Genomic DNA, 25,293 nt, shown 5'->3' with positions numbered 1-25,293 from the left:
AATTTTAATAATTCAACACCATGACAAGTCTAGTTATTTATTAATGATTTTTTTTTTTTCAACATTTGAAAAAATCGCATTTAAAAACAATTTCTTTTGAGAAGAAACCAATAACTGTTATAAACAATAAAAAAAAATCACAACATATGTAGGAATGTTGTTTAAAAAATTTACAATTTTAAGTCAACTACAAAAATTTCATACTGTCCTCGGTTTGCTTAAATAGTGATGTGTTAGTAATTACATAATTCGGTCCAGTCAAGTCTTAGGACTAGTCTGCAGCCACTCCCCTAAGCATCATAGACCCCTTCAAATATCCAAAAATACACCATGGTACACTGGATGTGCAATTGAAATGCTAGGTCCCAAGGTAGCTTAAACTCAACCGCCACAGCGTTACTAAGCATCAAAGATCCCTTCTAATAAGCTTTAATACACGCCAGCCCACGGATTATGCAGGTGATCTGTTGGTGAAAAGGTGGGTTAAATTTACTGCCGCCACTTTCCTGAGCATCAAGAAACCGTTTTATTATTCCAAAATACATGTGGGCTCACAGGTAGTACAGGTGAATTGCTGGGCTCTAAAAAAGGTTAAATTCTTTGGCAGGGGTGCAAAAAAAAAAAATGTATATATATTTAATGTATTTGGGTTTATATCCCGGTGGTTCAACTGCATAAGCCGTAGGTCGGGGTGTATTTATGCATACTATAAGATGTCATTGATGTTCAGAAAAGTGGTAGGGAAAGAATCTGACCTGTCTTGGTCCAAGTAGTTCACCTGCACTAACACTGAGCCGAGCTGTATTTTGGGATATTAGAAGTATTCAAGGAAGCAATGGTGGCGAAATTTAAATTAGTTTAGGGCCCAACAGTTTACCTACAAAACCATTGGGCCGAAGAATGTTGTAGTATATAACGGAATTAAAATTACAAACCATTGTGGAGAGTGAGGTTACTTGTTACTGAGGAGGCATGTTTCACAACCAATAACTTAAAAATGTCTAGTTACCTAACCACCCTGTTCTCATACAATTGAATGTCTTCCTTTATTTATCAAATCAACATAAACCCCGGGTTGCCTAATGCGTACACTTATAAAGATTTTCGGCATTCAAATTTTCGACACAGACAGTAAATATTTTAGTGTTTGTTGAGATATATTTCTAGTATAAAGCAAGAAAATTTATTTTTTATTATTTAAAGTCATAGTCTAGCAGGTTATTCAATTAATTAATATGTTTGTAATATATTATTAGTTTAAATATTCAGTTCACATCATTTAATCTGATTCCAACACTATTTATTATTTATACTCGTAGTTACTATATAAATATATTATATAAAATTATGTTTGTTTTCTTGTATAATTTTATCTTATACTTTAATTTCCAATTGCAGTTAATAGTAAGAAAAAAAAAATTCTATTTAATATTAACTATGCTCTCAATTTCTATAAATGTTTTATTTCTTTATTTAACATATGTAATTATAAGTATTTACTTTATGCAGACAAACTATAATAAAAAGTAAAATAAATGGTTGAATATAACAAATGGCAGTTTTTGCATGTTTCCTCCTGTTGGAACATGTCTAATCCTACACTTTACCATGTCTCCTTTTACCCTGTCTCAGGTCTCCTCCTGGTGTATCAAGTATCCTGCTTTTGGTTAGTTTCGAAAACACCAATAAATGGATTTAATTTTTACACTACATCAAAAATCCTTTGAAATTATTTGTCTTACCTATGTCATGTTGCCTGGGCGTTGAATTATCATTTAAATTTTGAAACTTGTTAGAGTTTTAAAAAAAATGACTTTTGTAACACGTATCCTCACTCACCCTGGCTATTTTAACGAAATTACTCAAAATTGCATTGCTTACAATGATGTTTATCCACGATGAAAATAACCCGCAACAAGTGTGTCTTAGAACGATAATGTATACCTCCATTTTACAATGCCACGATATTATCCCTAACCTTTTTGTCCCCGACCTTATTACAGTGATCTAGTTTTAGAACTAAACTCGACAGAACCGAGACTGAATTGGAAGGAACTGCAGTCTTCAGTCCTAAATAAAGATCGACACAACATTCATCCTCATTATTCCTTTTCTAATCTTTTAATTATTATTTAAAAAATAATGTCACATGAATTATTAAGTCGTATTTGTTAAAATGACAGAGTATGAAATTTAATGTATATTGATTTTGATGACTTTTCAATTACATTTACATTTTTGAACATATTATAAAGGAATAAAAGGAGTTCGCTCCACAGGAAATTGAAATTAATAGCATATATTGTATATGATTTTCCTCTCATATTATATATGTATATATAATATATTGTATATTAAATATTCATCAACGGGATTGTGAAGACCCTTCAATTTCAATAAGTACATGAATATGTACATATTCAAAGCAGAATCATCTCAATTTCATTATACAAATAAAATAAAGATTTTAACCCAATCAACTACACAATATGCATCTTATATATGTATAGTGTATACAGTATAAATATTATATAAGTGCATAATATTCAAATAAGGAGATTATTAGGAATCCACCTTCGAGTCCTTGCAACTTTCTCCATATTTATTTATGTATTTAAAGATATTATTCAAATGAGGATTAAAAACTTAATAATATGCCTAATTGTGAATACAACACATAATCATACGACAAGAGAATAATAAGCTCTTTATCATTTTCGAAAGGGTCTTCATGTAGGTGCACAAGCGCATCAGAAGCAAATGAAAAAGGAAATTTAAACTTTTATATGGTATCTGATTAGTAGTATTATATTAAAATGTGATAAATAATGCTCCCAAGATAATTATTGATAAGGGATTAGTAAGAGAGAGAGAATGGGAAAATTGGTTCTTGAGTACAATATATGTAAATAAAAGCTCTGCCAGATGATTATCTCAATCATTTGGTTATTATTTACTATCTACTTTATTTCCGGTTTATATTGATTCAATATGAGCGTCTTAGACGGAAATCATTTAAGCTTAAGATACGATTGTGTGACTTCTTGTCTGCAATGACTTCAACACGCACCCACCACGAATAATCCAGAGAAATCAGACCCGAGCTATTAGACGGCTAATAGTCAATGGATCTGTCTAAAGGAAGGCTGTCATCTTGGGTGTATGATTAGGTGCTGAATCCTGTTGGAGGACGAATGGCTTCCCCTGAGTCTTATCCTTCATCCAGGGAGGGACTTTGGATTCCAAAACTTGGTCATAGACATGGGCATTCACCTTTACCATTGTTTAAAAAAGTGATAAAGCATCACATTCCTATTTGCTAGATATCACCTGGATCACCATGACATTGGCGGGATTTTTTTGTTTTTGTAGAGCCATGACGTCAGCTTTGAAACTAGCAATATATCGATCGTTTTGATAGTTGATATGAACATCACAGTGAATATTTTTTCATCTGAAATACACTTGATGATGAGGCCGCTTTTTCATCCTAGATAAGAGTTTATTTCCTTACTCAAGCCTCCAGGTTTCATTGCATCAGTGAAAAGGTGCTTGATTCCAATAGCAAAGGGCTCCATTCCAAGATATTTCACATGTCTTGGATTTTTTCATCCTTTTTTTCTTTAGTGTAATCGCTAATATTGATTAAAAATTTTGAATTCTACCAATGACACAATTTACCTTTAGGTATAAAAAATATACCCCTACATTGGTATAAAGTTATAAGCCAACTGGCGAAAAACGAAGATCACATGATAAATATTTGGACAAGGTAGTGTTCTTAACAGTACTTTTTTGTACGCTACGATCTTTGCATATTACTCCATACACAGTTACGCAACCTCCATGAAATTATCTTTTTAAATCACACACCCTCTTGTTTAAATAAATTACGTGTGCACGCATGGAAAGTTTCGTAACCCCCATAAGACTACATACATAGATGTCAGTTAATTGTTTACTTGTAACTTTTTGATCATTAATTTATAAATACAAAGTTATAAAGCAAGGATGAAAGCTGTTGGATATATCAAACTTCTTACTCTTAATTTGTGTAGGTAGTAATTATCTGAAATAAAGCAATTTTTTAACATTAAAGCGGTAGATCATATTCTTAGCATTTAGAATACATATTTGAGTTCTATTTAATGAGATCTTTTCTATTCGAGATAAATATCAAAAACAGTTACAAGAAAATCTGGAAGCAGAAAAAATACATGTACATAGTATATATAAAAAAAAATTGATTGTCTCTCTTTTATGGTACCGACACTTATCTTAATTGGACTATTGAAACGAATATCTATGTACTTGCTGATTATTTTATTATTATTCAAAGAAATAATTCTCTTTTATTCTCTCAGTACTTGATTTCCACTATAAGAGATGTTTGATTCAAAATGTGATTTTATGGGAAAAACTAATTTCTTTCTTTTTCCACTCGTATTCTTTATTATATCATTCTTTGAACAACTTGAAATTAATATAACAACTAGTGATGTGCCGCGAGCAAAAACAACTACTCGAGTTTTATGAAGTAAATAAATAACGACACAAAAAAAAACTCGGCTCGTAGGCATAAAAGGACGTGTTTTTAAATATGGAATTTATGTTTTCCCAGAGGCAATACCAGTAGAAACATATTGACCTTTGTGCAATACATATAATCTTAATCCCAGTATGTTTGAAAAGTAATCTTTTTTTGTTTTTTAAGACTAGCGAGAACAATTGTCATTGCTTTGAATTACGCAGTTTATTTGCGCACACTCAGAAAGTCATTCTCAGATGAATAGACATACGACAAACTTAGTTACATTAATATAGGTTATTGAATATCTCTAAGTGCATGAGGGAAAGCCCACTTTTAAACATAAATTTAGCATAACCTTTGAGATTTAAGCTTAAATATAATCCTACTTCCTTGAGCACTTGCAGAATTTCAGTACTAGAGTATTATTTTAGTAATAATCATTATCTTCTTTGATTAAATAGTAGTTACAGCCTAGAGTAAACTAATTAAAACTAATTTTTGAGTGAATATTGGACAATTTAGTTACACAAACATTTTTTTAAATTACAAATATACATAATCATTTATAAAATATGATTTTTTTTTGTCTGACGAGTTTTTTAGCAAGCAAAAGTGTTAAAGTGAGTAACGAGTAAATCTCGTAATTCCTTGAGTATTTTTTTAGCAACTAGAAAATACTCATACAGCAAAATTCAGCTCACTGCACATCACTAATAACAACTCTTCAAATGAAATTACAACACTTTTCTAGAAATTAAAAGGTTAGAGCTTATTTATTAGACAAAAACTAGATGTTTGATTCAAAGACAAAGGGATTTTTCTCCCAAGAGTATATGTATTTGTACTTGGATATTGACGCATTTAAATTAAAACTGGTACTTATAGCTCCGCTATCTCATAAAAAAATAGGCCGTAAATCTCCATCCCGAACAAAATTGGCTGTTATAAAAAAAGCAAGGATAGAAACTTTCATTTATAAAAAAAAAGTAATCAAATTTCAGTGAGTGCATGTCAATTGCATTTCATGGCCTTTTTATTATAGTCATATTTTTAGCTGGAAAGAGTATCGAAAGTAAGACCATTTAAATGTAGTGTACAGTTCCGGTTTGGAAATCCTAGATTAATCTGAGATCATTAAAAATTTTATTAAACCGAACAAATTCGGTCTAGATCGGCCACACACAAAAATCGGTTTTGTTCAGTCACATATAAAATTCGGTCAAAACAAATTTTATTGTTGAATTGTTAATGACATTTTGTTTACTTACCAATTGTGAACAACGATACGATTCAGTCACATGAAATTTAATGTGTTTCATATTTGTACAACTCGGTTAATTTGGATGGGGAGAAAATCTGTTTACAAATTTAAAAATAATTAAATTACCATCCGTGGTGTCGACTAAAATATTTGTTCAAATCAGTCTTTTGACCTAACCAAAAAATATTCTTCTTGGACCAAGTTTAAACACAAATAAATATGTCACATATCTACCTTTATTGGATATTGTAACCTTTTCTCCGAAAAAAATAAAAAAAACAGTTGATGGTGTGTGGTAATGAAATTTACTCTGTAGCAAATTGGTTCTTCATTAATGATAATCCATTAGTTTGTACATAAGTTTTGGCGGTTCAAAGGGGCGTCTGCATAAAGGGGGCCTGTACCCCCCCCCCCAATTAAGGATTTCTGCTGAAATATTTAAAAAAAATTTCATAATTGAAATTTAATATTTGAGATTTGTTTTTCAAAAACTGTAATATTTGAAATATTTTTTCCAACAATTAATTATTTACTAAAGAGGTGTAGATTTTTATATTTATTTTCCAAAAAATATAATTATTTTAATAACAATGGATTTATCAGTTTTTTGTATATAGCTGTGGATTTTGAAATTGTTTTGTGAATAGGTTTGGATTGTTGAAATTTCTTTCCAAAATTTTAATGTTTTGAAATATTTTTACAAAAAATTTAATTTTTCAAAAAAAAAATCAATGAAATTCAAATTTTAATATTTTTTCTCAACAAATTTTAATTTATGGATTTTTTTTTACAAAAAAAAATTAAAAACCCAGGTCCTTCCCCCCACACACAAAAAAAAAATATATTAATAATATAATCCTGCAGATTCCCCAGGTATATATTAAAATATATTGATTAATAGTTAACTTTAAAATAATGTGCCGTTAAAACTGGAGGCTCTTTCCAAATAATATACTGATTACTCACATACATTGCCAACTATTGCAATAATTTTACTGGTTTTATTATACATATAATAGTTGTTAGAGCAATAATATATAATTGTGTTTTATTGTGCCAATTTCCTTAAATCTGAGCATAATAGGTACGTAAGAATATTTTGATAGGGGGTGTTGCGTGGAAATTAGACACTTTTCTGTTACCATTTCAGTGACATATATTTCTATAGCAATTAAGCAGAGTTACATCTTGATTTTGTACAATTTACTTCACAAACCACCTTGAGAACAATAATTTTACATTGTAATCCACCTTGGCGGCGATGATGGTTTTCAAGCTGCGCCTAAGGTCTACACATTCGTTGTGGATTGTCTCACAGTACTCATTGACGGTGGCCTTCAGAACAGCAATGTTCAGATGTTATAGGTTGCAGACCCTTGAATCCACGTATGGTCAAAACCTAAAGTCCAGTGGGTTCAAGTTAGGGCTCTAGGGATATCGACTGGAGCCAGAAGTCCAGCATGTAGCTGCTACTTAAATATGGCGTTTGCTGTACGGGAAGCAGCACCAAGGAGGACAACTGGATGGTGTAGGCTGTGTTCCTGGACATCAGGGGCGCCTAAATTAAGGATTTTTTGCTTTTTAATGAATTTTTTTTGAACATTTTTTTATTTTACAAGTTTTTTTAACATAATATTTCCTTTGACTAGTTATAAGTTTCTGAATTTTTTTTCCAAAAATTTAATATTTGATTTTTTTTTGTAAACAGCCGTAGGTTTTTGGGAATTTTATGAAAGAAAAATTTATTTTTTGTGAGCAGCTATAGATTTTTGACATTTATTTCCAAAAAGTATAATTTTTGTATATAGCTGTGTATTTTTTAATTTTTTTTCCAAAAATGTTAATTTTTAATATTAACAATATTTATATATAATCCTATAGATCCCTCTGGGGTTATTACCCCCTACAGAAGTGCAGAGATATTGATTCAAATGTCTCTTTATCACCTTATTTTACCGTGGGAAGAGTGGCATGCAATGGAGGAATATAAACATAAGCTCAGCTTTTTCTGATGTAATTTCAATTGTTTCCCGCAACCTCGATCTACAAGAGTTAACATGAGTGTAACACCCGGAATATACTAAGTATTATCCTCTACACCATTTTTCCATTTATTCATGCAATTGCAATATTATATCATTACAAATCAATTAACTAGTAAGCTCTGAGATCCTTGAATAAACAAACGATCTAATAAATTAATCAATAAAGAAAAATGCATTTAAACTATGCGGGATTCTTGGATTTTATACACTCTACATATAAATCTAAACACACGCATACATTAAACAAAAAAATCATTATTAAAGCTACCTTATTTCATGCCATAAAAATGATTGAGTTGAGGTAATCATAATACAAATCATCAAAGCCAAGTACATGAATGTAAAATAAACCATAATGGATAATTTAATGGCCCAATTACTCATTCAATGAAACTATTTTAATGTTTCAGTAACTTTGCAATAAATTACGATTAAACTACATTATAATATAAAGAGCTGAGGTTTCAAATAAAAAAAGTGTTCTTGATTGTGGATAAGATATAACCATAGGTAGATATGAAATTAAATGCTCTCAATCAGAATCAATTAAACGACATATATTTTTATTGGACAAAATTAAGGCCATGCCTAATTTAACTCTTTATATTATATAAAGATAATTTTTACGATCAATGACTCAATTAAAATTAAAGTACCAGTTCATTTGATAACTATAACTTTATATTTCAAAATAGACCCTACATCCATTTGATTCAATGGATTTAATAATACTAATAAAAAACACAATATATTATATTTTTTCATCAAATTAAATGACATCGATTAGAAACTTTGTTATTTTTTAGAATGTGTTTTTCATATATAATATATAACAAAAAATATATTTCAAAATATAGAGATTCATTCACTAAAGTATGGACTCAAATTATACTAATTATGTTATAGGTCAATACTATCTACTCAGAGCTTTATTCGGTACAAAATATATTCTTAATATTTGAAGTATGATTTATTTTACATTTGTTATAAAAAATATGTGTTTATGATTAAATTTTATACTAAACGTTTTGAGTCAACTACTAAATAAATTCAGTAGAGATGCCTTTTTGACCTAACAGTCTTAATTTTGCAACAACTCATTTTCATTATTTTGTGGGCAAACAATTTTCGATTATTATAGTTACTTTGAATGAAAGAATACTTTGAAATGTTTACATGCATATTTAATTACTGTACTATAAGTAATAATCTATGTAAATTAGTATTTGAACATATATATAGGCACTAGTGTTGAGACTCGGACAAATCATTTTTTTCTAGTTCGGTATTAAGGGATTTTATCTAGACTGATTTTGATTTTGGAATTCTCCAATGTCGATCCATAATTTTACTTTGAGTGCCACAAGGGCTTATAATTATAAGTCTACAACAAATCCTCCAAAGGGTGGATTATATAATGGTTATGCCATCAGGGGAGACCACATTTTTTTTTTTCAGTTGTGTTTTTTATAATAAAAAAGTAATTATTTTTCAAATTAAATTATCTTGAATTTCGTTGAATCCAATCCTCATCCTAAACGATGATAACTTTTAGCTTTCTTTCTGAGTCATTCATTAGTCACTAATGAAACATACTACGAGTATTGAACTTATTTTACATAACCATCTAAGTGAAGATGAGCAAAAAAGTGGAAACTCATCAAAGAACGAAGAGATAGATTGTTCTTGGCATACAAACATTTCTCACGAATACATGAAATAGATTCCGGAATATGAAGTTGTTTGGTCAAATAATTAATCCCATAGCCATGATCTGGTAAAGTCGAAGAGTTTTTTAGCCACTTTGATATACTAAAGATGATTTTTAATGTCAATTAACATGTTTCCAAAAAGAATGCCATGTACTTTCCCTATATATTGTGCTCCTTGGATGGATGTAACGAAGAGCGATGAAAAGATTCCTTTAATTCCCGGCGACGAAGCATAATTAAATTTCAAAAGATAATATTGAATATATTTTATAAATGTCAAATTTGACTAATAACTTTTTTTCGAGCAGACTAAAATTCTTTAAAACGCCATATTAGTTCTCAAACCAATTTAGTGTTTACGGACCAAGATCAACACTACGTCGAAACTTATATCGATGTAAGATTAGTTGAACCAAAATTTTACAATACATCATTATCTATTGTAATATTTTTGTTTTGTTTAATTGATAACACTGATTCTATGATAAATACTTATTTTGAAGTTCAAATCTAGGATTTTGCAATACACAATGAGGTTTCACAAATATTGTTCAAGCTCCTTGATTTCAATATTGATTTTATTTTGCTTAAAAATTCAACTAAATATTCCAATACTTAGTTATGATAACTCCTTTGCTCAAATATTTTTTTACAAATTTTATACTTATTTTTTTTCCGTCAGATTGATAAATTTAATGCTTGATTAAATATTTGCGTATATAAAAAAATAGTATGCAATCTAGGATAATTCATTTTGTGATAAGGGGAATTATCATGATTTGGTCATGGTGGTATGACGTACTTTTCCCATAAAAAGAGTATTCAAAATTGGTCAATAGTAATAAAAGGCATTGGCTAGGCAGTATACAAAGACCATAGATTTCTCAATCCAAAACATTATCATTTTTATTTGAGATATGTCTACATAGATTCTTGGCCCACTCTAGTTCTTATCAACTAATGAAAGACCAAAGTTCATATTTTTAATTCATATTATAAATTGTGTTTAACGTTTATTCTATTATAATTCCTAAACATTTTTTTGAGTTATATATATTAGAAGAATCAATTCTGATTTTTGAGTATTTGACATATTACCAAAATGTGAAAATTCTGAAAAAAGACATAGAACACATAAATGCGCAAAAAAATAAAACACACACACAGATATATTACATATATATGTGCATAAAATTTGTATATTTTTGCAATAAACAACCATTTTCATAAACCTATATTTAAAAGTTGAGTTATTACATTTATGTATGAGTTTAAATATTAATCAATCGTAAGGAGATGCAGAGTTATTCCCTGTACAATTACAGGTTACAAATGAACTTCACAACAGCTAAGCTGCTCTCCTTAAAATACTGGAAGTTGATATTCTTTATAGCTCAACCCATACAAATAATGATTATTCATACTAAGTATCTTAATTAATTTTCCATTGTGGACAAAAATTAGATTATTTAATTTAAAAAAATAATTATTGGAATATTAGTAAATATAAAATTAATATGGCTGCTTAGCTGTCATGACGTTTTATTAGATCAGCTACAAACAGCTGTGGCAAGAGAGGAAGGGGAGAAGGAACACACGAATGTCGAATCAGGTTTTGAATATAATTGGACCTATTTAGAAAAGAATCTTCATTCCTCAGGAATTTAATAATAATGACAACTGCTAAGAAAAAGAAAATTGATTCCTCAGATTACCAATTCAAAAACAAAAAACGGGCCAGCAAAGAAATACAACGGATTTTCATCACAAGTGTACTCTATGTAAACATTTGATCTTATTTCCACTTGCCTGCAATATTTCATTAATAAAAATACCTTGTCATTTCTGAACTCTAATTTTGTTTATGATATACATCATGGAGCACTAGATACAGTGCACCCGGTGAATTGTTTTCATATATTTCAGAAATTAAATAAGATAGACAAACTTTTATTTCTAAATATAAATGAAATGCTTTTAGAATGATAATAATTCTTTAAAATTTTAATTGAATGCAGTAGAAAAGAAAAATTACTCTTCGGATTACCAATTCTAAAATAGCAGGCCAGCTAAAAAATAACAAGTCTGTGAATAATTAAATTTAAAAGATCAAACGTTTACAATAAATATCTTTAAAAAAAGAAGAAGTTCATTTGTGCACGTCAACAGAAAGGCAAGCTAATAATTGTACTTTCCCAATATTAAATGTAGACTACATTTGTATTCTTCAACAAATTATCACTCATTTACATCTAGAAAAGATTCTTATGTCAATTTAAAAGCGCATCAAAAATTGTACTTAAAGTAAAAAGAAAATCAACGGATGAAAAATGGATTGGTTTTAGTTGAAAGGCCATATCGGGCCTATATAAGTCATTTAAGCTAAAATTCTTGAGTATCACCATTCATCCCATAAATTTGAATACAACGCCTATAACTTACACAAATATGTCTATGAAACGTTGGCCTGAAGTAAAAATATATAAAATATATATATATATATTGGGATGTTCTCTTTTTTATTATTTGTGTTAAATATTGTATTTATGTTGACGTAGCACACATACATTTCATGCACATACTATTAGTGCTCATATGAAAGAGAAAGAAAGGAATTACATATAGCACATATTCGAATTTAATAGAGTATATATTTATTATATGCATTTACAACCACTGGAAGAAAAATTATATTCAAAGAAGAGATATGATTACTACTCTAATAGGATTCCAATAACTCCATATGTATTATATTCAATTACAAAACATCATTAAACAGACTGGAAAATAGAAATGAAATCCCTTCATCTTTTTATGACTAAGATTTTTGAAAAAAGCCCTAAGCACTTGTAAGAAAATAGACTCCTATCTTTGAATAAATCTTCATTAACGCCCTCAGGATTGCATACTATGGAAAAAATCAATTGGAAGACTTGTAAATCTCTTTAAATTTGTATCGAAATACAAATGTGTTAGAGGTAATCATTACAAAGACATAATGGAAGCACACAGATGAATGAATATCATTTTGTAATTATAAAAAATCCGTTGTACTTTTTTTCCTAGTAGAAGTTTCGCCCTCATATATATATTACAGCATAAATGATGTATCTTCTGCATATAATTTAAGGTCTTCCTTTACTTCAAATTGAAGTCCTTTGTAATTAATTATGAAATTAGGGTACTTGAGTACTTCCTTATTATAATGAATTCGAACCGTTTGATATGTTCCATTCTAATATATGTTAAAATTGAATTAAATGCACTCATTTTACAATACTGAATGCAAAAATGCATGAAAAATGACTTCAATTGGGGGGAGACTAATTTTAAATGTTAAATTGTATGTAGAAAATACATTTATGCTATAATTTATGTATGTAGGTGAAACTGCCCTGGACGTAACATCCAAGACCCATTTTAAATACATGTATTTCATAGGTAATCATTAATATATAATAATTACTCATTAGCAGTCCTGTAATCAGAAAGAGGGGATCCAAAGATGGGCATTCTAAATTTTAGAAGAGGCCAGAGCTATGTCTAAATTTCTTTGTCTTTGCCGGTGGACAAGATTGAGAAGATATTTTTATTTATTTAATTATATTTATTAAATTATTTATTACACCCATGTGTAGGAATAGGTTTTCTGGGCATATTTGAAAATAAATTATTGTAAAGCACAAAAAATAGAATACCTGTCAACATTCTGCAGTTTTAGTTGAATAAATTTTAAATTATGTATATATTTATAGTTGAGTTGATGGGTGGGGGAGCACACCCCCTAGTAATCTCCATAGTTACAAGACTGTTTTCCAATATGTCATCAAACAAAATCAGGGTCGGTTTTAGAGGGGAACCCTGGGGTCATTTGCACCAACCTTTCACTTGATTATACTACATAAGGGGCTTGGAGAAAGTAGATTTTTTATAAATTAATAAATTTTTTTTAATACAAATAAATAAAAACGAGGGTTCGAAATTTCTTTTGTAAAAAATAAGAAAAAAAAAATGGAAATTAAATTATAAAAAAGAGATAATGGTGCATATTTAAATTTGCCCAAAACGGGTCCTGATTATGAGCTAAAATTGATGGAATCGTGAAGTTTGTGATGAATCTAATTTGTCATGGAATTAATTGAATCAATTTCATTATACATATTTTTTAATTTGATCTCCTTTCTACATAATTTACATAATTCTTCAACATAGTATACAAATAGAAAAAGTATTATGCGAGTATGTCGATAAAGAAAAATTAATGGAGAATCAATTTGCATATCCAATTTGTAGAAAAGTCCTTCATGCTTAGTTAGTCATTATCCATATCCATGAATATTTATTTTTTATATTTTATAAATGTAAAAAACAGCAGTATAAAGGTATTACCATAATATTATCGTAATTAATCTGTATTTGCAAATAACTACAAATCAAAGGTAGATTCTCCCTTGTAATATCCAAGAGTAAATACATGAATCAATTGCATTTAATAATTGTTAGCTTTAATGATCATGCGGTTGGAAAATTAATTTTCAAATCAGCAACTATTCAATTATAGATTAGATTATTGTGTAAAGTTAACATCTTTGTACATATTATATTAAGTAGTTACATACTAGTGTTGAGACTCGGTCTAGCACCGATTTTTTTTGTCAATTTGGTCTTAAGTGATTCTTTCTTGACCGATTTGTGCCAAATTTTTGATTCAGGTCGTGTACAGATTTATTTTTTTGGTCTCATATATTATGAGAGACCAGATTTATTTCGTCATTGATTTTTTCAAAAAAAATGCCAAAGTACACGATATGTTCTAGAACAAACTGTTTAAACTTCGTATGACGTCATTGTATTTGTAAATACATATGATACTATGTTATAAAATTTTATCTGTAAAATCGGTCTTGACCGTAATTTTACTTGGGACTGATCTAGACCGAGTTTTCTTATGATACTGGTCCAGACCGAGCTTTTTTGGACCGAATTAGTTTGGTCGAACAAAAATATAACGGTCTAAGACTGGTTTAGGATTTCCAGAACGAAAACGTTGAGTTTCCAACCCGAAACACAACACTAGTACTTACCTACTAGTGATGAAGCGATTTCAAAAATGTTGTTCAAGTTATATTAGAGTATGGTATTTCGGTACATTTCCACTACAGATAGAAAATAACATGAATTGGCAGTTGGTAGACTCCCTAACCTCTGCTTTTAATAGTTATCCATAATTGTGATCGGTTATGCATTTATAACTTCTTGTCCAACCTTGACATTTAAACTGTACCTTTCGGAATTTCATTTGAGTTATTCATCGCAATTTGTGCAAACGTTATGGTCGACTCTACGTTTTTAACGTTTTTTGTGACCTTGACCTTTTATATAGACCTCGACCTCTGAAAGTTTAATGGTATCTTACTGTTAACTCTTATAATTTTTCGTCATCTTAATCGGTCCGTTACTTTTTCTATAATCCCTCTTACAAAGAAACGAAGGCAAAAATATAGCCTCAGTTATTCAACTTTAGATAGCTCTAATACAAACGGTATGTTTTTTCTTTTATAATATATATGTAAATTAATGTATCGGAGAAAAATAAGGCTCAAAAATGAGTATTTTGTTGAAATTTTTTAAATGCAAAACTACAAATTTCAGCAAAGATTGATCTTCCTTGCATTTTTTGATTACAAATTTAAATTCTAACAATTATTTAGATAAAATAACTTATTACGGATATGGTTTAATATGTTTACTTACAACGAAAAATAAATTTACATACAAATTAAGCACTAAGAACTGTAAGTGTATCAAGTAAAGGATGGTCCATCTAGCGGCTGCATTTTGAACTACCAATTTTTTGACGTCTGACAGCTGTAATAACATTCTCATTGTGTCTAACATTTTGTAAAAGGTCTCTGGCTTACAAAATAGTTTAGTTTACGCTCGAAAAAAGTTGGGAAATACTGAAGACTTACTTCCAAAATTGAGAGTCTTCAAACGAAACTGCAAGAAAATGAGGTCCAAATAAATCGCCTTCCAGGCAGTTTGTGGATAAATTTGTGAAGCGTGTGCGCGAAACTGCTTCGTTAATTGATAAAACAACGCGTTCCCGTATTCGTCCAGTGCGCTCAATCGAAAACATTGCTGCTGTTGCCGAAAGTATAAGTGAAAACCCATCGACATCAACTCGACACCATTCGCAGGAATTGGACATTTCTCGCAAGTCTCTAGACCGAATTTTGACGAAAGACCTCGTCTTGAAGCCATACAAAATCCAATTAGTGCAGGAACTGAAGCCACACGACCATCCAATGCGTTTTTGGTTCGCCCAATGGGCCGAAGACCGCTTGATGGAAGATGAACTTTTTTACTAAAAAATCATCTTTTCGGATGAGGGCATTTCCACCTCGGCGGATATGTCAATAAACAAAAATGCCAAATTTGGGGTTCAGAAAATCCGCACGCAACTTTGGAAAAGCCAACTGTTTGGTGTGGAATGTGGACCGGCGGCATCATCGGCCCGTTTTCTTTGAAAACGAGCAAGGAGCTGCCATTACGGTCAATGGTGAGCGCTATCAGGCCATGTTGGAAGATTTTTTGTTTCCCCAAATGGAAAATGAAGACATCGACGACATTCGGTTCCAACAAGATGGCGCTACGTGCCACGCAGCCAACGTTACAGAAGATCTTTTGCGCACTGTCTTCAACTATCGAAAACAGCAACGTAAACTGGCCACTTCATAGCTGCGATTTGACTTGTTGGACTATTTTTTGTGGGGAGCCGTCAAGGATAAATGTTACACCAACCATTCAGAGACGATAGACGATTTGAAACACGAAATTGGAGTTTCGTGGGCCACTGTTTATATAATATAATAAGGAAGATCTATGGCTCAAGTGAAAAAAAAAAGGAATACAAAATGACATGACTACACTTCAATGTATTTATAATCCCATACCTCAGTTATAGAATTCTACACACGTGGAATCATCACGCATGCAGATTAGCTAATTTTCCTTTATTTCCCCTCTTGAAGGAATGCAGTAAAAAATGACGTTGACTCTTTTTTCAACCCATCCCTCCTTTGGAATAAAAATTATATAGGATTATTCTCTAGAATTCCATACCTTAGCTCAACTTCGTTGGTGGATGTAAAAATGCCGTTAAGAGCAATTGACATGTACTTATAAGGACACCGTATTTTTTTTTACTGGAGGTGGAAGCTAGCTCTGAAATTTAATGACTTTTTGATATAATAAAATTTGCATTTCTGCTTTTTGTGAAAGACGATTGTGTTTGAAATTAAGGGTTAGCTCAGAAATTGGAGGAATTAAGTCATTGACGGTCGATTATTTATTAATAGTGGGGCTGAAAGTATTAGTTATAATATCTGTTAAGTATAATACCGTTTAAAATGTTTCCTGGTACTACTATAGCGCCTGTATATCGAGCAAAAAGTACTTACGTATATGTATATATATGATGCTTTTTTATGTGGGGAGGTTTAGTTTATAGCATTCACAAGATTGGCATGTGAATCCATAGAAATGCCACAAATCAAATTAAACAAATGGAATTTGTTCGAGTGCTTTCAGAGTAAAAAAAGAAAGACCTTTGTCTTAATGCGAGAACTTGAGATTTTTTAAGCTGTCACCAAATCTGAGAAAATTTTCATTTGCAAACCAGATGTGCAGTTCATTGATATGTTGCTGCTGTGATGTTTTATTATGTAAAAAGCGAGGGTACCCTCTGGAGCCGTAAGAGAAGTGTTCGTTTTATTCATAAAACAGTTTGTCACTTTACTCGTCGAGCTTTCTCTTCTTGTAGCAGCTCTGTGATTTGCAGAGTGTACGTGAGCTTCCAAACCACTACCAGCTTGATTTACCACTGACTCGTAAGTGCCTACTCTGCACGTAATGCACTTTGCTTCCGAAACTTCACGGCCGAGGCGAAAACATTAGTTTGTCTGTGAACTTACACGTACGTTTATACATGGCTGTGTATTGTAAACAGGGCACGGAGTGGAAGTGGCAAGTGCTAACTTGTCAGCTATGTGAAAGACCAAGAAACATAAATATGAGACAAGGCAAAAAAAAATATATATATTATTTTTTTTTTTTTTTGTGACGAGACAAAATACTGATGTATTTTTTAGGTCTCGAAATGAGGACATGTCCGGAAAAAAGAGTCACCTTACCATACATACTACTAAAAAAGCCTATAACTGAATAAGAATCTGTACATGAATTAACAAAAGTTTATAATTGAAATAATATATCCACCATCAAACCCATGTAACAATAAGAAGAGAAAGAAAATACATCAAACATAATTGTAAAGTCATTCCTCATAGGTAGGTAGAGATGAGGAATCCACAACAGAAACATCTTCAATTTTTTGAATACATTATAATAAAGAAATGAAATCTTAGGACCGTATCTTCTTTCTGTTTCATTTATTATTTCACCCGAAACTGCGTGTTGTAGCGGTTTGTATTTTTTTTATTTTGGAAGCGAAGCAGAATACAAACCCCTAAGGATTTGTATTCTTCTTGATGGAAAAATACATATTCATCTCACATCTATTTTCTTCTTCTTGTGGCCTCCCACTTAGAGATTATTTTCTATTTATTTTGTATACGTATAGTGTATGTATATATTTTTGTATGTATATAGGGAGAATAAAACCTTTTATTGATCAGTTTTCGATGTTTAAAGGCGCTTAAGATCTTAACTAAATATCCATTGAATATAATATGAGCGTTAATGATGGTTCAATGAATTTACATAAATAGCAATAATTCACTTTAATTGAATATATAAGTATAAGCAAATAGAGGGCTTTCAAAAGAATGCATAAGGGCTTAGGTCATACTTCATAGCCACACATGGGGAGAAAAAACATTACATATATACAGTCAAATCTGGATATAAGACATTTGAATATATTAAAAATGCGCTTATAGGTAACGTTCCCCCGCATAACAATTTTTAATATATAAAATATTTTACATTGAAGAAACATCAGGTAAAAAATCCGCAATAAAATTCCCATGAGCATTTGTTCTTTTTGTAGGGTCAAATCGTAAGCTGGTGCCAAAACTTTTGTTCTGTATGTTTCTTTTTCAATTCATTCCACATTTTTTTTCAGTCAATACGTATATATATTATGAGTACCCTTGAAAAAATAATTTGCCGAAAGATATTATTTAAACAGTCTGTCAAAAAAAGGATCTATTCAAACACAGATAGCCTCAAAATTTGGAGTTTTAAAGTTATTTTTTATATTATTCGGATATAAGAAAAATCTGGATATAGTCAACTTTTTGTCAAAAAATTAGCAATTTTCTTTATCCAAATTTGACTGTATATATATAGAATATTATTGAATATAGTTATAAATTACATATTGCTTAGCAATATGTATTTATTGTGCATAATATTTATGTCTGTATGCAATTCTTGAAATGATATAATTTATTTTAATACTGTATTTCTGTGTACTTAAGACATAACTACTGTCGTTTATATTTATATGCATAAAATTTTGCAATGTTTGCTTTTATGATTGCGCTCTTCATGAAAATAGGTATACCCTTTTTATATAATAATAACTTTTAAAAAATAGATAAGATACTACTTTGTAAAACGTCATTCAACTAAATGTTGACATATTTCAGTACAATGCCCTCCAAAAGGCTTGATCTTTCTCTAAAAACGACCCATACTTTAATGTCCAAAAAAAAGTCATTGCATATTGGAAAAAATAGGATATCAGTCTGACGCATTAAAAATGAAAGCATACTCAAATGGCAGAGGGTATTTTAACATCCGGGAAGACTTGTCTCCAGATGGACGGTACTAGTACCGTGGCAAAACTCAATAGAATTTTAAATGATAATGATGAAAGGAAGGATTATGAAACGTGAATAGTATATACTGAAAGCAAAGTTTATTTGCCAGAAAAATAATGCCACAGAGTAATTTTGAATTGTTTGACAGAAATTATACTTCCTTTGAACTTTTAAAATTTGGGATCCTGTCAAGGTTTTGACTGAATACATGGTCCCTTGTGGCTATTCTTGTAAATAAAAAAGTACTTGTGGGAGCTGGTACTTGCAGTGCCGTAATGTTTTTAATAGAATCGACTTATCATAAAAACCACTAAATTTTGCCGCCCACACCCCAAACAAAATCTTCCTTAATAAAAAAAGTTGGATTGTATTATATTTAAAAGAGTATCGAATTTCGGATATGAAGGAAGCTCTAAGGACTCCCACGTAAGAGGATGTGCATTGCCCTTAAATACATTTGTCTATAAAAAAGGATAGTTGAAAAAGTATCAAATATCAATATTTATTCGGAACCGGACCGGGTAGAAAAGTTTTGTTATCGATTATACATCCAACCCTACTTTTTGTAAAAAAAAGAAGTATTTTCTACAAAAAAAAAAAAGAAGAAGTTTGTTATCATGTAATTATTTTGTCTAGTATTCAAAGAAACAAAAATGTGTTTGGAAAACAAGCATCTGGACTCATTTGTTTATAGTTGTTTAAAGCCAATTATAAATACATTTGATTTATAATTGTATATTAAGTATACGTACATACATAAGAGGCAAGCAAATGTCTATAAATTATATGTCTATTCCGTATCAATGGGGTGTCGTGAAGATCCACACTCATTTTGTTCAACCCCAGAAAATGAAAATGACGTTTTTATTGCTTTTTTTCATAAATATGTACATAAAAGAACTGAAAAATAAAGTCACGTTTTTTACATTTAAATAAATGAGTCGAAATGGACTCTTCTGTCGTTGTTATTGTTGTGTACGTTGTATTTACGAGGATCTTAAATTTTTATAGCATGTGAAAATAAATAGGTGTGGAAATAATCTGATTGATGGATTTAGAATGTAGTAATTTGATACAGTAAATAAAATTGATGTCAAATGATTTTCAATATACATCCCTCTAAGTTTGATTAAGTGTTAACCATAAAGCATTGATGAAAATGAAAACTACAATATAATACATATATACAAGGTAAATAATAGTGATGGGACAATTAATAGGAGTCCGAGTTGGAGAATTTTTTTTTTTTTTTTTTCTGGAATTGGGATCCAGAAAATAATTTTTAATTTGCAATTCCGAATCCTATTTATTACAGGTGTGCGCGTCTAAAACTGAAAACTCCTTTAAATTTTACGACTTGAGGGCTTGGCGAGTGGTTCTTTTGTATACTTTAAGGCCAAGATCTTTCTTAACTTACCGGTCCATGGTCCTTTAGCTGACATTGAACTCCCTGGAGAGGCTACTGACGGTGACCTTGCCTTTCTTGTCCTCGACATACTTTTTCAGGACAGCAACCATTTCGTACGACCTTCAAGGCCTTGACTTAGATCGTGCGGTCACCTCAGGAGTCCCTTTGGCTACCACGCTGTAAACGGTGGCGCGGCTTCAGTTCAAAACCTTGGCAAATTCAGTGGGAGTTTTTCCCCGCGCGGAAAGATCCAAAATTGCAACTCGACGTCTCTCTATCAACTGTTGTTTCACTGTTGCTATTTAGATTTTGCTGGAGTTTTGTTTATAAGTAGTCAAGACCCTTGCCTCAAAGTATACATCGGTTTCAACTCAATAAAATCACGAATATATGCATGGCGTAAAATTTAAAGATGTGTTCAGTTTTAGACGCAAACACCTGTGTTATTTATTTACGCGAAAATTTGATATTTTATGTATTTTGGAAATTTTTCTCCACAAAATTTGAATATTTTTTTAATGAAATCTTATACAAGAAATTTAATTTTAGAATTTTTTTTACAAAATATTTTGTTTTTTTTGAGAACACATGGAGATTTTTGAATTTTTGTTTCTCAAAAAATTTTATTTTTTCGGAAACATCAGTGGATTTTGCAAATTTTTCTCAATAAAATTTTATTTTTTTGTGAATAAATGTATCATGGAAATTTTTCTCCAAAAAATATTATTTTTTTGTAATTTACTATGGATCTTATTTGATTTTTTTTTCCAAAAAAAAATCAAAAAACCATGCCCTCCCTAAAATTTAGTCCTGTGGACGCCCTGATAGCAAAGTGGGATTTTTTAACTATTATTTAATATATTATAGGATTGGAATCGGCCATTTTGACTAAAATCGCATAGAAATCGTCCTATCACTAGTAAATAGATATTTGGAATGGCATTTTCTATACCTACCAAGAGTAGATAACATTTGAGATCATTTATTTAATTTGCATATCATGGGATAATGATAAGCCGAAGCAACAGGGGGTCAACTACATACATTAGTAAATACGCTCAAATGTCACATTGAAACCTTTTTGAGTTTGAATACTACATTTGATTCATGGCTTTTAGGGGAATTATTTTTGTTTTTCATATTGGTGGAGGACAAAGTATGACAGAAAATATGTTGGTACAAGGGTTGTCACGATATCAATTTTTTTTACCGATTACGTTGCCAAAATAAATATTGTACTTTTCGATACTCTTTCAAGAAAAAAAATGTAGAAATCAAAAATGTCGTTAAGGGAAATTAACATGCACTTACAGGTCCGACAAAGGATAATTTTGTTTGGGTTGGAAGGAGAAGGTTTTCTTTTAAATTTGAGAGGGGGGGAATTTATATATACTGTGTCGTGTAAAAATTTTGGGACCATTTTCAAAATAATAACACAATGTATATTATAATAATATTATCCTTTTTCCCTTCTACAGAGAATCTGGAGGGCCCGGAACATTTAATCGGGCTTGCTAGAATTTTCAATTTGATGTATGGTACCGACTGCTAGGCAAGATACACAGGTTTTGACGTCATAGAGAATAACAGCCATACTGTAATAGTAACAGTCCTAGAGGGCGGGATATTGCTAAACTTAATAACATTTATTCTCAATGATGCACTATTAAAAAGAGTGATGGAAGTCAAACATCAGTAGGAAAATTGTTATGATATAACCTTGTATTTCTTATTAATCTTAATATCAAATGGATAAGTGTAATTAATTTCTGCATAAATAAGGAATCAATGGGAAAATAATTATAAATTATAATTATTTTTATGTTTTATATTACCCAAACAAATCCCCCTCCCCCATGACGTCACCAGAAAGAGAAAGAGATATTTAATAAATTTCCTGTGTTAGCCCTACTTTTTTATTGCTGCCTTAGCTGCTTCATTAACGTTGACCCGGAGTCTCCTCTTTTTGTTTACGTTAAGTTAAGTTAGAGTTAAATATCAAGTGGCAAGAACAGGAAAGAATAAGGCCAGAATGTCCCTAAAAACAGTTATTGCGGCCAAATATGGCTCTAAGGCAACCATCTAACGTGTCAACAAACACCTGGATAAAGTTAAGGATCTCAAATAAGCCCCCATGAGTGATTGTTCAAGAAAATTGAATATTACAGCTATAGTCAAAGCCTTTAAATAGCAGCTGGATCTATACATGCTGAGATGGCCATGGACGTCAATGTCCTATGGTTGACCGTGTCAAGACGCATCAAAGAGACTAGCGTTGTCCCTTTACAAACCCAAAAAGTACCACTCCTGACAACAAAGATGGTGAAATAGCCCATTCATCGTACCAAATTCCTCCACAATCAAGGGAAAGAGAGGAATGTTTGCGTTGACAGACGTCCTTCTCTAGGCTATAATAGTTTATTTCTATTAGGGGAGTTGAGCTTGTGTTTTTGATAAAGTTTTTATATTAGTAATATTCGGTGCTTTTTAGAATTATTATGCAAGTTTCAACAACGTACGTGGATAGTCTTAAGTGGAAGAAATCTTGAGGAAACTGTTCTGGAGCATTATTTAAGGGATATCTTTCAGTCTTCTTTCTTTAAAAAAAAATTATCATCCTGTTTCTTTCCTAACGTGAGGTTTGTTGTTATTTTAACCTTTTAATTTATTCAGAAAAATTAAAATTAATTAAGATCGAATCTTCAAGTGGGCCTTATCCTGAATGCAATTATCTTAATGCACTTCAAAAAGATCTTGCTTCAATAGCCATGAAGAGTATGATTATATTAGATCTAAAGCCGATTGAGGGAGATCATTCTCTTAAACGGCCAACTTATATAGAAGTACAAGATATGATCTTTGGAATACTGACACTGAACCATTCAGTTCTTCAGGGTATTCACGTTTGTCCAGGCTCAGAAATATTATCGTCATAGACCTTAATAACGAGCTTGACATTGGTGTTGTTTTCTCTCACATAGGGGATGAGCTATATTGAGAAAACCTGAAGAAAATGGAGGACGTATCAAAGAAATTGTGAGGAGCCTAAAAGCTCAACGTCAAGATGCTTCTGGAAATCTGGTTCTTTTTGAGAAAAAGGTTAGTATTCATTCGCCTCATGAAGATGTGAATAAAGAATAAATTAATTCTTTTTTATAGAAATATGGAAGGATTGTGAACCAAGCAAAAGCAAGTGTTTTTTTATATTGGAAGGTGAAAGGGTTTAAAGAATGGAAACTACGTTTTGAGTTAAGCCCCTTAGTGTGAGTTGCTAGGTTTTTTTCCTATAAAGGTTTTTTAAACTGGGTCAGCCTATAACATGTGCGAATTGCTTTATCAAGGGCCATTTTGCAAAAAGTTGTCCTAATACTTCTGTTAAATGGTCAACATTTGTCAAAGAACTTGATAAGAAAATATGACAAGGGAAAGAGGGCAAAGATATGGAAGAGAATAAAGGAATGGATCAAGATGATAGCTGTCAACTTTCAAACCCTAAAGGAATCGAAAGAAGTTATGTCTCAAATGATGTGGAAAATCAAGAACGAAGTCACTCACCAGGGAAAGATGACAAAATCGTAGAAGGGGAATTGTTTGCAACAGAAAAACATATGTATAATAAACGGAAAACGAGAAGGAAATAATGAGTTTGGAATATATTCTATTCTTTTCTCTCAAATGAAACAAGATTTTTAAAGGCCTGAACCATATTCAGAATGAGGCTGATAAGGAAGAGAAGTTTGTTGTGGAAAATGATAATAGTGAAGTTTCTTTCAATGAAGGTTAGTTATCAAGCCTCTACTATTAAGAAGATCATTTATGACGGAAAAATTCTTATAATTACATTCGATATCCCGAATCATTTTTATAGAAAATTTCAAGGAATTGTAGATACTGAAAGGTTGAATTTTTCACGGAACCCCGTATTTTTTTACCTCCGATATTATTAATTTTATTAGTTTTATATACGTGTATAATTTTTGTAAATTTTAGTTACATTGCGATGTAATTTTACTGCGAAGCTTTAATTTTAAAGTAAAATGTTCATTTATGTTTATATTTTACGTAACTGCTTCGGTATTTCAGTTTAAAAACAAAAAAAAATCCTCCTCAATCAAACTCTTGGCCTTCCTAATCACCAGATATAAATCCCTTGGATTGGCTCCCTACTCTGGTGATATTCAAAATTGCTTATCCATTATTTCATTATAATAAATTATATTCATAAAATTATTTGGGATATTAAACGTATACAACATTAAATATCACTTTTAAATTCGTTCATTTTATTCTCAAAGCATTTGCTCAACCCGGCATGACATAGTGGCACTATATACGAGGTGTGTTGAAAAAGTAATCTCACTTTTCATATTTCGCGGGCAAAGTATATTTGTTATGCTCAATTTATTCATATTAGTACACTCGCCACGAAATTATATAATATGTTTATTTTCTTTGCAAGAGGTATAAAGGTTAAATGTATTTTGC

General features: G+C 30.8%; 1 long non-coding RNA gene across 1 annotated transcript; it reads right to left on the bottom strand.

Moving 5' to 3' along the window:
• Window positions 1-9,896: 9,896 nt before the first annotated feature.
• LOC121121594 (uncharacterized) lies at window positions 9,897-10,179 on the bottom strand. Its single transcript, XR_005865532.1, has 2 exons — window positions 10,042-10,179; window positions 9,897-9,986 (listed from the first exon to the last, which is right to left on the bottom strand). It is a non-coding gene; the product is annotated as an uncharacterized lncRNA (long non-coding RNA).
• Window positions 10,180-25,293: the final 15,114 nt, after the last annotated feature.

This window comes from Lepeophtheirus salmonis, chromosome 7 (genome assembly GCF_016086655.4).
Source record: "Lepeophtheirus salmonis chromosome 7, UVic_Lsal_1.4, whole genome shotgun sequence".
NCBI classification, from domain to species: domain Eukaryota; kingdom Metazoa; phylum Arthropoda; class Copepoda; order Siphonostomatoida; family Caligidae; genus Lepeophtheirus; species Lepeophtheirus salmonis.
Note: the sequence above shows the minus strand (reverse complement) of the source record. Positions and strands in the feature narration are given on the sequence as shown.